The 12,786-nt window shown below is 39.4% G+C and overlaps 1 pseudogene; it reads left to right on the top strand.

Moving 5' to 3' along the window:
- The first annotated feature begins 3,604 nt into the window (after window positions 1-3,604).
- Window positions 3,605-5,153, top strand: LOC114887513 (annotated as a pseudogene).
- Window positions 5,154-12,786: the final 7,633 nt, after the last annotated feature.

Below are 12,786 nucleotides of genomic sequence, written 5' to 3'. Positions count from 1 at the left end.
AGAAGACCTAATTAGACATTTCTCCAAAGAAGATATACAGATTGCAAAAAAACACATGAAAGAATGCTCAACATCATTAATCATTAGAGAAATGCAAATCAGAACTACAATGAGATATCATCTCACTCCAGTCAGAATGGCCATCATCAAAAAATCTAGAAACAATAAATGCTAGAGAGGGTGTGGAGGAAAGGGAACACTCTTGCACTTCTGGTGGGAATGTAAATTGGTACAACCACTATGGAGAACAGTATGGAGGTTCCTTAAAAAACTACAAATAGAACTACCATATGACCCAGCAATCCCACTACTGGGCATATACCCTGAGAAAACCATAATTCAAACAGAGTCATGTACCAAAATGTTCATTGCAGCTCTATTTACAAGAGCCAGGAGATGGAAGCAACCTAAGTGTTCATCAACAGATGAATGGATAAAGAAGATGTGGCACATGTATACAATGGAATATTATTCAGCCATAAAAAGAAACGAAATTGAGTTATTTGTAGTGAGGTGGATGGACCTAGAATCTGTCATACAGAGCGAAGTAAGTCAGAAAGAGAAAAACAAATAACGTATGCTAACACATATATATGGAATCTAAGAAAAAAATAAAAGGTCATGAAGAACCTAGGGGTAAGACGGGAATAAAGACGCAGAGCTACTAGAGAGTGGACTTGAGGATATGGGGAGGGGGAAGGATAAGCTGTGACAAAGTGAGAGAGTGGCATGGACATATATACACTGCCAAACATAAAATAGATAGCTAGTGGGAAGCAGCCGCATAGCACAGGGAGATCAGCTCGGTGGTTTGTGACCACCTAGAGGCATGGGATAGGGAGGGTGGAAGGGAGCAAGATGCAAGAGGGAAGAGATATGGGAACATATGTATATGTATAACTGATTCACTTTGTTATAAAGCAGAAACTAACACACCATTGTAAAGCAATTATACTCTAATAAAGATGTTTAAAAAAAAAAAAAAGTGTTGGACCACAATGTTCAATGCAGCTTTACAATAGCCAGGACATGGAAGCAAACTAAGTGTCCATTGACAGATGAACGGATAAAGAAGATGTGGCACATATGTACAATGGAATATTATTCAGCCATAAAAAGAAACGAAATTGAGTTATTTGTAGTGAGATGGATGGACCTAGAGTCTGTCATACAGAGTGAAGTAAGTCAGAAAGAAAAAAAAACAAATACCGTATGCTAACACATATAAGGAATCTAAAAAAAAAAAAAAAAAAGGTTCTGACAAACCTAGGGGCAGGACAGGAATAAAGACACAGACGTAGAGAATGGATTTGAGGACACGGGGAGGGGGAAGGGTAAGCTGGGACGAAGTGAGAGAGTGGCATGGACATATAAACACTATCAAATGTAAAATAGATAGCTAGTGGGAAGCAGCCACATAGCCCAGGGAGATCAGCTTGGTGCTTTGTGACCACCTAGAGGGGTGGGATAAGGAGGGTGGGAGGGAGACGCAAGAGGGAGGAGATGGGGATATATATATATATATATATATATATATATATATATATATATAGCTGATTCACTTTGTTATAAAGCAGAGACTAAGACACCATTTTAAAGCAATTATACTCCAATAAAGATGTTTTTAAAAAAATCTAAGACATAGTGTTGATTTTATATCTACACTGAAGCACTGAACCTCTCAGTTTAAGGTATATTTATAATTTAGGGCATTGTGTATTTCCAGGGCAAAATAAATTGAATCAGCACCAGCTATCTTTGTACTCCATTAGCATCCTAATGACAACATGGTAGAGAAACGTTCATAATCTGCTCATTTCTTTTAGGAATTTAGAATTTAGAATCGTTAATACTTATCACAGAAAGATTACAGGCCATACAAATAAAGAGAAATATTAGGTCAGAAATATAGGCAACACATATTAACACAAAGCCTAGAAGAGCATCTTTTGAAATACAACATTCATTTGGAAATTCTTAATCAGCTTAGCACTATCATTTCAACCTAAGAGTGATTATAAAGCCATTGGATCAATGCAGTATATACTCATCCCATTAAGATAACAGTTGAAAATGTGAACCAAAATTAAGAATAATATATTTGTACATCGCTTTCCACCCATTCTCAGACCCCCTCCCCTAAATCTAACTTTCTTTTGTAGGTAAAGCTCAGATACATACTGTGGGTGAAATGGATATGTCATAAGGCCAATAGGAAATACAAGATTTAGGACAGATAAAGTAGCCCATCAACACTTCTTAGGTACTGGGAAGAGCTCCCTTTCCCCTTTCATGATACTAGGAACCTAGGGAGACGGAAAGTGTAGGCACCCAAGAAATATGGACAGAAGTAAGACAGACAGACTTGTGCCCTTGCTCTTGCTGTTCTTCAACAATACTGCAAAAGCAGTATTTAGTGAGATAAAGTCCTGTCCAAGGCATCCTTATCATGGCTGGGTATTTAGTGAGAAGAAACATTAGGACAAGATCCAGATCAAGAAATGGACTTCCCATTTGCATAGGAAAACTGAGGGTTTCATACCTTCTTTGCTGTGGGCTGCCTTTTGCTATAAACCTAAATGGAGTTACTCCTAGCTTATTGGGGTTAGGAGTGAGGTGGGTGATGGCTACAGCCTCCAATTATTCCCAGGGGAAAAAAAAGTGAGCAAGAGTTCCACTACCACTGTGTCTTCCAGGATTATTAATACAAAGAGACTGGGACTTCAAATTGACACTGGGAAAGTATTATCTTTACAGTAGATATAGAAGCTACATAGTAGTGAAAGAATCTGTAGGCAAAATTTACCACCTCTCTAGATGCCATTCTTAAATAGAGCTTTCTCGGTTAATACTTAGTACATTATACCAGTAACCATAGCAGCGTACAGATTTGAATATTGCTGTTAAATTCCATATAATTGGCAAATGTAAAGATGAATTAACATTATTTCCTTTTCTGCTCCACAGAGGTAAGTTGGTATGAAGTTGGGTCACCCTGCAAAACAGAGCCAGAAATTTTTCTCTTTCAAGGCCATGAAGAAGGAAACTGAGTGAAGAAATTGAACTTAAATCTGAAAGAGATGGGCCTAATATTTATCAAGCATCTCTACCTAGGCTAAAATATTTAATCCTTTCAGAGCCATCTGAGGCATAGGTGTTATTATTACTACTTTACAGATGAAGAAACCAAGGCTTAGGAATTTAAGTAGCTAACTGAAGGTCACACAGCTAGAGAGTGGCAGGAGCAGGATGCAAACATAGGTGTATTTTTCCTGATTCCAAATTTTGTGCTCCTTCCTAAGGCATCTTAGTTACCATTGGAGCCATTTTACAGATAAGAGAACCAATAATTAATTTCTTCTATCCTTTGACAGGTAAGAAAACTGCAGCTCAGAGTAATTAAGCATCTTCCCAAAGTCACATAATTACTTAATGCCACAGAATTCAAACCTACTTTTTCACAACAGATTTACCACCATATCACAAGTATCACAACTAAATCTAAGCCAAAATGGGAAAGAAAGTGATTCATATCAATATTGTTGTCACCAGGCACATAGATTAGAGCAAGTCTACCACCACTGGCCATCTGGTCTACAAATGTGGTGGGATCAACAAAAGAGCCAAAGAAAAAATTTGAGAATGAGGATGCTGATATGAGAAAGGACTCCTTCAAGTATGCCTGGGTATTGGGCAAACTGAAAGCTGAACATGGGCTTGGCATCACCACTGATATTCCCCTGTAGAAATTCAAGACCAGCAAGTAGTATCATTGATGTCTCAGGACACAGAGACTACCCAAAACATGCCTATAGGCACACCCTAGGCTGACTGTGCTGCGCTGACTGCTGCTGCTGCTGGCATTGGTGAAGTTGAAGCAGGGATCTCCAAGAATGAGCAGACCTGTGAGCATGCACTTCTGGCTTACAGACTGTGGGTGAGACAACTAATTGTTGGTGTTAAAATGGGTTCCACTGAGCCACCCGGCAGCCAGAAGAGATACAAGGAAATCATTAAGAAAGTCAGCACCTACATTGAGAAAATTGGCTACATCTCCAACACAGTGGCACTTGTGCCAGTTTCTGGTTGGAATGGTGACAACATGCTGCAGCCAAGTACAAACATGCTTTGACTCAAAGGATGGAAAGTCACTCATAAAGATGGCAATCAATGCCAGTGAAACCACAATGCTTGAAGCTCTGGATTGCATCCTGCCACCAAGTCTTCCAACTGACAAACCCTTGCGTCTGCTCCTCCAGGGTGTCTACAAAATTGGCGGTATTGGCACTGTCCCTGTGGAGACTGGTGTTCTCAAACCCAGCATAACGGTCACCTTTGCTCTAGTCACCATTACAACTGAAGTCAAGTCTGTTGAAATGCATCCTAAAGCTTTGAGTGAAGCTCTATCTTGGGACAAGGTGGGCCTCAATGTCAAGAACATGTCTGTCAGAGATGTTTGTTGTGGCACTGTGGCTGATGACAGCAAAAATGACCCACCAGGGACTTCCCTGGTGGCACAGTGGTTAAGAATCTGCCTGCTAATGCAGGGGACATGGGTTCAATCCCTGGTCCTGGAAGATCCCACATGCTGTGGAGCAACTAAGCCCATGTGCCACAACTACTGAGCCCACATGCCACAACTGCTGAAGCCCATGTGCCCGTACTCCGCAACAAGAGAAGCCACCACAATGAGAAGCCCGCGCCCATAATGAAGAGTAGCCTCCACTCTCTGCAACTAGAGAAAGCCTGCACGCAATGACCAAGACCCAGCGCAGCCAAAAATAAATAAATAAATGACCTACCAATGGAAACAGATGGCTTCACAGCTCAGGTGATTATCCTGTACCATCCAGGCCAAATCAGTGCTGGCCATGCACTTGTGCAGGATTGTCAAATAGCTCATGTTGCTTGCAAGTTTGCTGGGCTGAAGAGGAAGGTTGACTGCTATTCTGTGAAGAAGCTGGAAGATGGTTCCCAATTCTGTAAAGCTGGTGATGCTGGCATGGTTCATTTGGTTGCTGGAAAGCCCATGTATTTTGAGAGCTTTTCTGACAATCCTCCTCAGGGTCATTTTGCTGTTTATGACATGAGACAGACGTGTCTTGGGTGTCGTCAAAGCAGTGGATGACCCAGAACTTTCTAAGGCTAAGTGAATAATATCCCTAATACCTGACACCCCAGTTTTAATCAGTTGTTGAAGAACATTATCAGGACTGTTTGTTTCTGTTGGCCATTTAAGTTTAACAGTAAAAGACTGGTTAATGATAATGCATCGTAAAACTTTCAGAAAAAAAAGGAAAATATGTTGTGGACCACTTGTTTTTGTGTGCGTATGGCAGTTTTAAGTTATAAGTTTTAAAAATCAGTAATTTTTAATAGAAACAATTTGACTAAAAATCTGTCACAGAATTTTGAGACCCATTAAAATAAAGTTTAATGAGAAACCTGTGTCCTCTTTTGGTCAAGACTGTAAATTCCTATAGTACTACTTAGCTAAAAGATTTAAGTAAGCATTTCCTATCATCTATTTTTGGTGTTTTATAAGGAACCTAAATGCCCATTGACAGATGAATGGATAAAGAAGATGTGGTATATATATATATATACACATATATATATACAATGGAATATTACTCAGCCATTAAAAAGAATGAAATATTAACATTTGCAGCAACATGGCTGGACCTAGAAGTTATCATACTAAATGAAGTCAGTCTGACAAAGACCAATATCATATGATATCACTTATATGTGGAATCTTAAAAAATGATACAAATGAACTTATTTACAAAACAAGAATAGACTCACACACATAGAAAACAAAGTTATGGTTACCAAAGGGGAAGGGGGAGGGGGAGGGATAAATTAGGGGTTTGGAATTAACAGATACACACTACAATAGATAAAATAGATAAACAACAAGGATTTACTGTATAAGACCGGAAACTGTATTCGATATCTTACAATAACCTATAATAGAAAAGAATCTGAAAAAGAATAGATATATGTATGCATACATATAACTGAATCATTTTGCTGTACACCTGAAACAATTGCAACATTGTAAATCAACTATACTTCAACTTAAAAAAAGGCCAAATTCTGCAATATTAATGTCCATGTGCTGCACACAAAATTTTGTGTAGTCACATAAACAGTGAGTAAATTTTTTGGTATAATCTCAAATTTTAGTTTTGCGGTTATTGGAATGTGCATTCTCAGATTTACAAATTTTGAAGTAGTTTAAAGAATCTAAAGTGTAAGGCTTAAATAGTAATAACTGCCCTGCTAGAGTTCATTATATCTAGATTCTAGGAAAAATAAAGATGCTGGGAGTTGAAGAAAAAAAAAATTCAAACCCAGGACTTCTAATTTCTTCTCCAGGACTCTTTGCATTTTACAGATAATTGTAACATTCTACTAAGTCCAATGTTTATCATTTTGTAATGTCATTTGTAACTTTTGTAGAGCATTTATTACTTAATTTAGATGACATCCAGGGTCAAATTGACTCTTAAAATCTAGACAAGACTGGTCTCCAGCATACCTCATGTTGAAAGTCCAAATCCCTGTCCAAGATTTCTGTGCATTCCTGGGGGGCTTATGTTCTCATAACTGTCTCCTGCTTCAGCTGACTTCTTGTTCTCCACTTGGTAACTTGCAACTTGCTCATTACTGCATGGGTTTTTTAGCTACCTTTCTTAGTTTTACATACACACACACACACAAATAAAATTATGCACACAAAGCCTTTGTGTAGCAGATGTTACAAAACGTTTAGAGAAATTAAGAAATAGATGGGGTTTGCACTGCCGACCCATCACAACTGGAATTAATAGTCATTCTGTTCTAGAGAGTCTTTTGGCTGATTTTCTATGTTGCTCAGCCATTCCCTCTCCTTTCTGTCCCCTCCTACCACCATCATTTTTTCTTTTTAATGCAAAGTAATTCTACCCTCCATTTGTTCTGCCCCACACTCTGAATCCTACAGTGGGCCTATTTTTTCATACCCAAATGCTCCAAGGTATTGTCTTCTTTTAAGACCACTTATTCCCAAAAGAAATTGTACTATCAACTATTAAGAAAACAATAGGATTTTTTAAACCACCCATGAACTATACCACATGATCTAAGGGGTACATAGGGAAGAAAATCTGCTCTTAAAGAGTAGCTAGGGGCTTTCCTGGTGGCACAGTGGTTGAGAGTCTGCCTGCCAATGCAGGGGACACGGGTTCGTGCCCCGGTCCGGGAGTATCCCACATGCCACGGAGAGGCTGGGCCTGTGAGCCATGGCCGCTGGGCCTGCGCGTACGGAGCCTGTGCTCCGCAACGGGAGAGGCCGCAACAGTGAGAGGCCCGCGTACCGCAAAAAAAAAAAAAAGAGTAGCTAATCTAATAGGGAAATAGATACACATAACTCAGAGTTCTCTTGGGCCTCACCAGCCTGTGAAAACAACGAGGTCACATGTTATTTAACAGTTCAGTCTCCACAACATGCCCACATCCCCCCCGACACCCCCAGCCCCATGTCCTGACAGATATGAGGAAGGCCAATATAACATAAATTCAGCTAATACAACTATGGAGACTAAATAACGTAAAATTAGAGCAGGGAAAGACATCTGAAGGCTGAAGAGAGTTACTAAGATGACCATGGGTGAAATGGCCCACCCGAGGTTTAAGTCAGCTATTTCATTTTCTGAGCTTGAGTCACCAGGGTTCAATGGTAACAGACTCTAAAGGTCTGTTTGTTTAATTTATTTTAGTTTTATTCTCCCCCAACAAAAAAATCTGGGGTTATCTGGGGTTTCCATTGCTGACCAAATGGAAAGTATTAACACTCAAAGCAACTGACAATGGAAATCTGTTTAACTTCATGTTACAATGTTTCTGTTATAAGCAATGAGAAAAACCAGTAAAGTCAGTGAAAAGGCAATCTTGCAAAACAAGTTTTAAACAATGCAGCTACCACAGGTCCTCCATTCCTAAAGTTTTTTATTCATAAAATTCTAGCAATATCATTTGGTGGCAAAACTTGAACTGAATAGACATGAGACTGTTTGTAGTCATTATTCATCCCAATTCATAGGAGTAGTCCTGTGTTTCCTGAAGAAACATGCAAGTGCTTGATTACAGGGTGCTCCTCCAGCCACACTAAGGGAAGTATGTAAGATGTGGAATGCATAATCTACCTTTCCAAAGTCTAAGACATGCTGAATTCCAGTACCCACGTGACCCCAAGGGTTGCAGATAAAGGGTTGTACACCTATGTGTTGACATCTGCTAGAGGAAACTGAGAGCAAAGAGAAGGGAAGTAATGGCAAATGGGGGAAGCTGGTATGGCTCCAGGGGCCCAATTTTCAGAAGGCCTGGTTAAACATGTGGTCTGTCAAAGGCAGAGAATACTAGATAGAGGACCGTTGTAGACATCTGGAGTCGTACAGAGGCTGTGGTGAGTGAGAATATTTGGGAAACCCGAACAAGTCCTCCAGCCAAAGTCAGACTTGCCTATGGGGACCTGTGGCCCAGCTACTCATCACCACCTACAAAGCAGGGTGTTGAGGGCAGGACAGTAAGATCACAAACATTCTAGTGGAAGTTTCTAATCTCCTCCTTTTTATTTTAAGAAATCTGATCATTTAAGTTTGGGGTTTATTTCAACGCTCATTTAATTTTCAGAAAAGGGATTATTTTAAAAAGAAAAAAGAGAGAATAGAAAAATAAAGACTTACTTACTAAAATAGGTCTTAAACTTGGCGGCACATCAGAATCACTTGGGAAGATTTTTAAACTACTGATCCCTGAACCCATCCCAGACACACTGATAAGGATGTCCTGAAGTGCTTCCAAGGCACATGAAATTTTCAAAGTGACCCAAGGTAATCTTGATGTGTAGACAAGGTTGAGAACTACTGCCTTAGGAATTTTTTTTTTTAATTTTTAAAAAGAGAAAGACATTTCCCCTATTTCTGTACAAGGAATGAAAGTGCCAAAAGTCCAGAAAAGCCCAAACAGGGTGGCGAGTACACTTTGCAGTTCTTGTTTAATCACATGTACTAACCACACAAAGGAAGTTTCATTTCTGCAAAACCTATCAGTTTCTCTTTCATACTTATTGTTTGCAATCCTAGACGTATAAAACAATTTTCAGCCAATGACTTCATCTTCCCCAACCTTGAGGCCATGGATGTGTCCAACATTTATGTACCATCAAGGATTAAGGGAAGATCTGCTATATGTCAGAAGGAAAAACAGTTTCCCAGAAATTCCCTTTTGTGTTGGATGGAATGTAGCAGAATCAGTGCCTTGACAGGTACCTAACTTCTTTTCTTTCTTCTGATGGCGTATGTGCATAATACACTCCACATTCTTTATATGTATTCTTAAGCAATCTGGCTTTCTCTCCTTTTTCTCTGAATTACCTCAAAATGAAGAAAATGTTGCAAGTTAGTCTCTCTCTTATCTGCTTTAAAATATGGCTCCAGAATGCTTTCTCTTTGACTGTATCCTGTGTATCCTCATGACTGTTTGGTTTATTTGTGATAGCTGACAATTCCTCCTCTTCATCTGCTGCTTTTTGGAAATGATCAAGCCAAACAGGATTCATATTCTTCATGTGTTAGCCAACCAAACATATTTTCCAAGCTATTATTTATTTTTCTCTCTCCATTTGGACTTTTTCTCCCTTCTCCTCCTTCAAGTCTCTTCCTCAGAGGTTCTGCCTTTATCCTCAATTCAAATTGGGTAACCTGTTACTGTTTTTGATTTGATTTTTGTTTTTATCCTTTGTTTCCTGTGTGTGTCTGGGTGTGTGTTTGGGGATTTTCCTGGGTGGGTTTTTGTTAGTTTGTTTGGTTGGTTTTTGGAGGGGAGGGTCCTTTCTTTATTTTTTTTTACATCAGTGCCTAACACTGTGTCACATCAGTGCCTAACAGTAACACAGAGTGGATGATAAATAAATACTAATTGAATCAATGGATTAAAAGCCCCAAAGATCCAAGTAACCTGGTGTATTGGATATGTTCATCAGAAGGTCACTGGAGACTTTATGAAAAGGTGTCAGTTAAAGCAGAGGTAACTGGAAACCAGAAAGCAGTAGACTGAAGATGGGCTGGGAGCCCAGAGAAAGGAGGTGTAGTACACTCACCTTTGCATAGCAAGACTTACAATTGTCATGTAAAAACAAGTGTCCAAAATGTAAGACTTTAACCAATGAGTCACACCTAACCTAATAAATGAACATTTATTTCAGAGTTGCACATTCCATTTTTATATAACTGTGATTCAGAACAAATACCTTGATGATGCTTTATTTGCTATGGCAAGTGCTTAACTGCAGCTTGTTTTGTTGGCATCTATTTAAATGTCAGTAAAACTCTCTCCCACAGATATTAAATTTTATAATTAATCATTCATGAAGCCTTCTTTAATCAACTTTTCCTTAAGTATTTCAAATTCTTGTCAGGCCCATTCATTTCCCCTATGATGATCTAAGAATTGGTTTTAGGCGATAAATTGACTATGTTCTCCCAAAGCACATTTTTCTTAAGAGTTTGAAAACATTCATCTTTATTCACCTAAGTTGTCATGCAGTGGGGCCTGAGCTACAGTAAACACAACATAATGAGTAGCATCTGTTAACCCAATGGCAAGTGATATCAAGCATTTTCAAGTTTCTTGCATTTTTATGATAAGTTATATAATTTGACCCATATATTCAGTGAATTAGTCAACTAACATGTGCAAGTGCCAACCATGAGTCATATCCGGGAATAGAATTATATACACACTATGATATGTAATATGAAAAGATATATAACACTATGCTTGCCCTCATGGAGTTTATAATCCAAGTGGAAAGACAGACATGCAAGCAAGTAGGAGCAGTAAAGAGTTAAGCAGCTATTATGGAGGCAAGTATAATTGATAGAGGAAAAGATTGGAGTCTGGGATAATAGGGGTGTCAGAATGGCTTCCTGACCTGAGCTGTATCTTGAAAACTGAGTAAATAAGGGGGTTGGAGTGAGAGGAGTAATGGGGAGAAAGGACAGTCCAGACTTGAAAAAGTGGATCAAAGACCCAGGAACGTGAAACAGCATGACATCTTGGACATGCTGGTCATTAGGCGTCTTGCAGGTCACTGGGCACAGAGTGGGGTTCAGTAAGAAATGAGATGGGAGAGGCAAGGAGAGACCAGGTTTTGTGGTGTTTTGTGTGCTGTGCTGAGCAGTTTGGATTATATTCTCTTGGCAATGTGGCATCTCTGGAATGTTTCAAGTAGGGAATGACTTGGTGAGACAGGTGTTTGAGGAGCTCACTTTGGCAGCTGTTTAGAGATTGAACTAGAAAGTTTGAGATCTGGAGACGCTTTATTAATTAATTCAAACATTTTAAAAGTACTTTTTACGTACCAGATACTGTCTACCTCTAGGAATATGGGAATGAACCAAAGAGACAAGATCTCTGGTCTCACAGAGCATCCTAGCAGAGGCAGATAGATAATTACCAAACAAGTAAAGAGACAAACAAGAAAAACAGAAGATAACGTTAAGCACTGTGCAAAAATGAAAACAGGGTGACATAAGAGAGACTGGCCAATGGCTACTTGAAATTGCATGGAAAGAAAGACCTCTCTGAGCAGAATCTGAATGACAAGAAAAATCAGTCATTCTATGATTGGGCAGTAAGCATTCCAGGCTAAGGGACAGCTGGTGCTAAGAAGACAAAAGTTTAGCCAGCTCAAGAAATGGAAACAAGGCCAGTGAACAGTGTTAAAATGGTGAGGGGTAAGCAGTTAAGTTTAATAGGTAGACCCAGACTAGAATTCAAAGGCCATGTGACCTGAGGCAACATATTTGGGTTTTATTTTAAGTGCCATAGAAAGTCGCTGCATGGTTTTAGGCAGGCAAGTGACATGGTCTGGTGTATATTTTTAGATGATCACGGGCTTCTTTGTGGAAGGTGGACAGGAGCAGAAGTAGAAAGAAGTTGGCAAGCTATTGCAGTCGTCCTCATGAAAGGGATCAGGTGGACTAGGGTGATGGCAGTAGAGATGGAGAGAAGAAGAGGGAACTGGGACGTGTGTGTAGAGTTAAAAAGGACTTGATGGTAGATTAAACGTGGGGAACAAGAGGAAAAGTGGAATCAAAGAACACTGCTGAATGTTTGGCATGTGCAATGTGTGGTTGTTGGAAATATTTGTTGAGAAAGGAGCAGATTGGAGAGAGGAAAATGGGAATTTCTATGGGACCATGTTAAATGTGAGATAACTATTGAATCCAAGAGGAGATGTCAAGTTGGCAAATGGGTGTACATGTCTGGCGCTCCAAGGAGAGGTCAGAGCTGTAGATAAAGATTTGAAAGTCACCCCTGTGTAGTGTTTCGAAAGCCCTGGGACTGGGTGGGACACCAAGGAGATGGTGTAATGGGAGGAGAGGAGGATACCCAAAACCCAGCTCTGGATGCTGAGAAGATGTAAATATGGTTTTAAAAAGATACTGTGGCATCACAGAAGCCAAGAAAATAATGAATGGCTTTAGAATATGATTAAAAGTTTAAAAAAAAAGTATGATATTATCATTATAATAGGCAGAGCTTCTTTTGTAGCTACTTAGCTTGTCCATGTCTCTCTTATTCAGCTCTGAATAGGTAGTGCTGTAAGAGTGTCTGGCACAGAGTAGTAATAAAATAAATCTTGCAAGGGACCTGGGTTGGAGTTTATATAGATGTGGGAAACTTCAAAATTGAGGTCATGGGAGTGGGTGAGTGAGACTACCCAAGATGGGT

Source organism: Monodon monoceros, unplaced genomic scaffold (assembly GCF_005190385.1).
Source record: "Monodon monoceros isolate NGI ecotype Baffin Bay Population unplaced genomic scaffold, NGI_Narwhal_1 Super_Scaffold_7, whole genome shotgun sequence".
Taxonomy (NCBI): domain Eukaryota; kingdom Metazoa; phylum Chordata; class Mammalia; order Artiodactyla; family Monodontidae; genus Monodon; species Monodon monoceros.
Note: the sequence above shows the minus strand (reverse complement) of the source record. Positions and strands in the feature narration are given on the sequence as shown.